Source organism: Taudactylus pleione, unplaced genomic scaffold (genome assembly GCF_031769625.1).
Source record: "Taudactylus pleione unplaced genomic scaffold, aTauple2 ptg000329l, whole genome shotgun sequence".
In the NCBI taxonomy this organism is placed as follows: Eukaryota; Metazoa; Chordata; class Amphibia; order Anura; family Myobatrachidae; genus Taudactylus; species Taudactylus pleione.
The window spans coordinates 8477196-8483195 of NW_028284730.1; positions in this window are offsets into that span (position 1 = coordinate 8477196).

Below are 6000 nucleotides of genomic sequence, written 5' to 3' on the forward strand. Positions count from 1 at the left end.
GCTGGGAGGAATGTACAGCTGGTGACACAGGGATGCTTGGAGGTATGTACAGCTGGTGATACGGGTAAAGCTGGGAGGTATGTACAGCTGGTGACACAGGGATGCTGGGAGGTATGTACAGCTGGTGACACAGTGATGTTGGGAGCTATGTACAGCTGATGACACGGGTAAAGCTGGGAGGTATGTACAGCTGGTGACACAGGGATGCTGGGAGGTATGTACAGCTGGTGACACGGGGATGTTGGGAGGTATGTACAGCTGGTGACATGGGGATGCTGGGAGGTAAGTACAGCTGGTGACACGGGGATGCTGGGAGGTATGTACAGCTGGTGACACAGGAAAGCTGGGAGGTATGTACAGCTGGAGACACAGGGACGCTGGGAGGTATGTATTCACAGCTGGTGACACGGCTAATGCTGGGAGGTATGTACAGCTGGTGACAGAGGGACGCAGGGAGGTATGTACAGCTGGTGACAGAGGGACGCAGGGAGGTATGTACAGCTGGTGACAGAGGGACGCAGGGAGTTATGTACAGCTGGTGACAGAGGGACGCTGGGAGGTATGTACAGCTGGTGACAGAGGGACGCTGGGAGTTATGTACAGCTGGTGACACAGTGACGCTGGGAGGTATGTACAGCTGGTGACACAGGGACGCTGGGAGGTATGTACAGCTGTTGACACAGGGATGCTGGGAAGTATGTACAGCTGGTGACACATTGGATTCTGGGAGGTATGTACAGCTGGAGACACAGGGATGCTGGGAGGTATGTACAGCTGGTGACATGGGTAATGCTGGGAGGTATGTACAGCTGTGACACAGGGATGCTGGGAGGTATGTACAGCTGGTGACACAGGGATCCTGGGAGGTATGTACAGCTGGTGACACAGGGAAGCTGGGAGGTATGTACAGCTGTGACACAGGGACGCTGGGAGGTATGTACAGCTGAGACACAGGGACGCTGGGAGGTATGTACAGCTGGTAACAGAGGGATGCTGGGAGGTATGTACAGCTGTGACACGGGGATGCTGGGAGGTATGTACAGCTGGTGACACAGGGATGATGGGAGGTATGTACAGCTGGTGACACGGGGATGCTGGGAGGTATGTACAGCTGGGGACACGGGTAATGTTGGGAGGTATGTACAGCTGGGGACACAGGGATGCTGGTAGGTATGTACAGCTGGTGACACGGGTAATACTGGGAGGTATGCACAGCTGGTGAAACAGGGATGCTGGGAGGTATGCACAGCTGGTGACGCGGGGATTCCTGGAGGTATGTACAGCTGGTGACAGGGGATGCCGGGAGGTATGTACAGCTGGTGACACAGGGATGCCGGGAGGTATGTACAGCTGGTGACACAGGGATGCTGGGAGGTATTCACAGCTAGTGACACAGCTAATGCTGGGAGGTATGTACAGCTGGTGACAGAGGGACGCAGGGAGGTATGTACAGCTGGTGACAGAGGGACGCAGGGAGTTATGTACAGCTGGTGACAGAGGGACGCCGGGAGGTATGTACAGCTGGAGACACAGTGATGCCGGGAGGTATGTACAGCTGGTGACACAGGGACGCCGGGAGGTATGTACAGCTGGTGACACAGGGACGCCGGGAGGTATGTACAGCTGGTGACACAGGGACGCCGGGAGGTATGTACAGCTGGAGACACAGGAACGCTGGGAGGTATGTACAGCTGGAGACACAAGGACGCTGGGAGGTATGTACAGCTGGTAACAGAGGGACGCAGGGAGGTATGTACAGCTGTGACACGGGGATGCTGGGAGGTATGCACAGCTGGAGACACAGGGATGCTGGGAGGTATGTACAGCTGGTGACACGGATGCTGGGAGGTATGTACAGCTGGTGACACAGGGATGCTGAGAGGATGCTGGGAGGTATGTACAGCTGGTGACACGGGGATGCTGGGTGGTATGTATAGCTGGTGACACGGGGATGTTGGGAGATATGTACAGCTGGTGACACGGGGATCTGGGAGGTATGCACAGCTGTGACACAGGGATGCTGGGAGGTATGTACAGCTGGTGACACGGAGATGCTGGGAGGTATGTACAGCTGGTGACACAGGGATGCTGGGAGGAATGTACAGTGTTGACACAGGGATGCTGGGAGGTATGTACAGCTGGCGACACATTGGATTCTGGGAGGTATGTACAGCTGGAGACACAGGGATGCTGGGAGGTATGTACAGCTGGTGACATGGGTAATGCTGGGAGGTATGTACAGCTGTGACACAGGGACGCTGGGAGGTATGTACAGCTGGTGACACAGGGACGCTGGGAGGTATGTACAGCTGGTGACACGGGGACGCTGGGAGGTATGTACAGCTGTGACACGGGGACGCTGGGAGGTATGTACAGCTGGTGACTCGGGGACGCTGGGAGGTATGTACAGCTGGTGACACGGGGACGCTGGGAGGTATGTACAGCTGGTGACACGGGGACGCTGGGAGGTATGTACAGCTGTGACACGGGGACGCTGAGAGGTATGTACAGCTGTGACACGGGGACGCTGAGAGGTATGTACAGCTGGTGACACGGGGACGCAGGGAGGTATGTACAGCTGGTGACACGGGGACGCTGGGAGGTATGTACAGCTGGTGACACGGGGACGCTGGGAGCTATGTACAGCTGTGACACGGGGACGCTGGGAGGTATGTGCAGCTGGTGACACGGGGACGCTGGGAGGTATGTGCAGCTGGTGACACGGGGACGCTGGGAGGTATGTACAGCTGTGACACGAGGACGCTGGGAGGTATGTACAGCTGGTGACACGGGGACGCTGGGAGATATGTACAGCTGGTGACACGGGGATGCTGGGAGGTATGTACAGCTGGTGACACGGGGATGCTGGGAGGTATGTATAGCTGGAGACACGGGAATGCTGGGAGGTATGTACAGCTGGTAACTAAGGGGATGCTGGGAGGTATGTACAGCTGGTGACACAGGTGATGCAGGGAGGTATATACAGCTGGTGACACAATGCTGGGAGGTATGTACAGCTGGAGACAGAGGGACGCTGGGAGGTATGTACAGCTGTGACACGGGGATGCAGGGAGGTATGCACAGCTGGTGACACGGGGATGCTGGGAGGTATGCACTGCTGGAGACACGGGGATGCTGGGAGGTATGTACAGCTGGTGACACGGATGCTGGGAGGTATGTACAGCTGGTGACACAGGGACGCTGGGAGGTATGTAGAGCTGGTGACACAGGGATGTTGGGAGGTATGTACAGCTGGTGACACAGGGATGCTGGGAGGTATGTACAGCTGGTGACACAGGGATGATGGGAGGTATGTACAGCTGACGACACGGGGATGCTGGGAGGCATGTACAGCTGGCGACACGGGTAATGTTGGGAGGTATGTACAGCTGGGGACACAGGGATGCTGGGAGGTATGTACAGCTGGTGACACGGGTAATACTGGGAGGTATGTACAGCTGGTGACACAGGGATGCCGGGAGGTATGTACAGCTGGTGACACAGGGATGCTGGGAGGTATTCACAGCTGGTGACACGGCTAATGCTGGGAGGTATGTACAGCTGGTGACAGAGGGACGCAGGGAGGTATGTACAGCTGGTGACAGAGGGACGCAGGGAGGTATGTACAGCTGGTGACAGAGGGACGCAGGGAGTTATGTACAGCTGGTGACACAGTGACGCTGGGAGGTATGTACAGCTGGTGACACAGGGACGCTGGGAGGTATGTACAGCTGGTGACACAGGGATGCTGGGAGGTATGCACAGCTGGAGACACAGGGATGCTGGGAGGTATGCACAGCTGGAGACACAGGGATGCTGGGAGGTATGTACAGCTGGTGACACGGATGCTGGGAGGTATGTACAGCTGGTGACACAGGGATGCTGAGAGGATGCTGGGAGGTATGTACAGCTGGTGACACGGGGATGCTGGGTGGTATGTACAGCTGGTGACACAGGGATGTTGGGAGATATGTACAGCTGGTGACACGGGGATCTGGGAGGTATGCACAGCTGTGACACAGGGATGCTGGGAGGTATGTACAGCTGGTGATACAGAGATGCTGGGAGGTATGTACAGCTGGTGACACAGGGATGCTGGGAGGTATGTACAGCTGGTGACACAGGGATGCTGGGAGGAATGTACAGCTGTTGACACAGGGATGCTGGGAAGTATGTACAGCTGGTGACACATTGGATTCTGGGAGGTATGTACAGCTGGAGACACAGGGATGCTGGGAGGTATGTACAGCTGGTGACATGGGTAATGCTGGGAGGTATGTACAGCTGTGACACAGGGATGCTGGGAGGTATGTACAGCTGGTGACACAGGGATCCTGGGAGGTATGTACAGCTGGTGACACAGGGAAGCTGGGAGGTATGTACAGCTGTGACACAGGGACGCTGGGAGGTATGTACAGCTGAGACACAGGGACGCTGGGAGGTATGTACAGCTGGTAACAGAGGGATGCTGGGAGGTATGTACAGCTGTGACACGGGGATGCTGGGAGGTATGTACAGCTGGTGACACAGGGATGATGGGAGGTATGTACAGCTGGTGACACGGGGATGCTGGGAGGTATGTACAGCTGGGGACACGGGTAATGTTGGGAGGTATGTACAGCTGGGGACACAGGGATGCTGGTAGGTATGTACAGCTGGTGACACGGGTAATACTGGGAGGTATGCACAGCTGGTGAAACAGGGATGCTGGGAGGTATGCACAGCTGGTGACGCGGGGATTCCTGGAGGTATGTACAGCTGGTGACAGGGGATGCCGGGAGGTATGTACAGCTGGTGACACAGGGATGCCGGGAGGTATGTACAGCTGGTGACACAGGGATGCTGGGAGGTATTCACAGCTAGTGACACAGCTAATGCTGGGAGGTATGTACAGCTGGTGACAGAGGGACGCAGGGAGGTATGTACAGCTGGTGACAGAGGGACGCAGGGAGGAATGTACAGCTGGTGACAGAGGGACGCAGGGAGTTATGTACAGCTGGTGACAGAGGGACGCCGGGAGGTATGTACAGCTGGAGACACAGTGATGCCGGGAGGTATGTACAGCTGGTGACACAGGGACGCCGGGAGGTATGTACAGCTGGTGACACAGGGACGCCGGGAGGTATGTACAGCTGGTGACACAGGGACGCCGGGAGGTATGTACAGCTGGAGACACAGGAACGCTGGGAGGTATGTACAGCTGGAGACACAAGGACGCTGGGAGGTATGTACAGCTGGTAACAGAGGGACGCAGGGAGGTATGTACAGCTGTGACACGGGGATGCTGGGAGGTATGCACAGCTGGAGACACAGGGATGCTGGGAGGTATGCACAGCTGGAGACACAGGGATGCTGGGAGGTATGTACAGCTGCTGACTCGGATGCTGGGAGGTATGTACAGCTGGTGACACAGGGATGCTGAGAGGATGCTGGGAGGTATGTACAGCTGGTGACACGGGGATGCTGGGTGGTATGTACAGCTGGTGACACGGGGATGTTGGGAGATATGTACAGCTGGTGACACGGGGATCTGGGAGGTATGCACAGCTGTGACACAGGGATGCTGGGAGGTATGTACAGCTGGTGACACAGAGATGCTGGGAGGTATGTACAGCTGGTGACACAGGGATGCTGGGAGGTATGTACAGCTGGTGACACAGGGATGCTGGGAGGAATGTACAGCTGTTGACACAGGGATGCTGGGAGGTATGTACAGCTGTTGACACATTGGATTCTGGGAGGTATGTACAGCTGGAGACACAGGGACGCTGGGAGGTATGTACAGCTGGTGACACGGGTAATACTGGGAGGTATGTACAGCTGGTGACACAGGGATGCCGGGAGGTATGTACAGCTGGTGACACAGGGATGCTGGGAGGTATTCACAGCTGGTGACACGGCTAATGCTGGGAAGTATGTACAGCTGGTGACAGAGGGACGCAGGGAGGTATGTACAGCTGGTGACAGAGGGACGCAGGGAGGTATGTACAGCTGGTGACA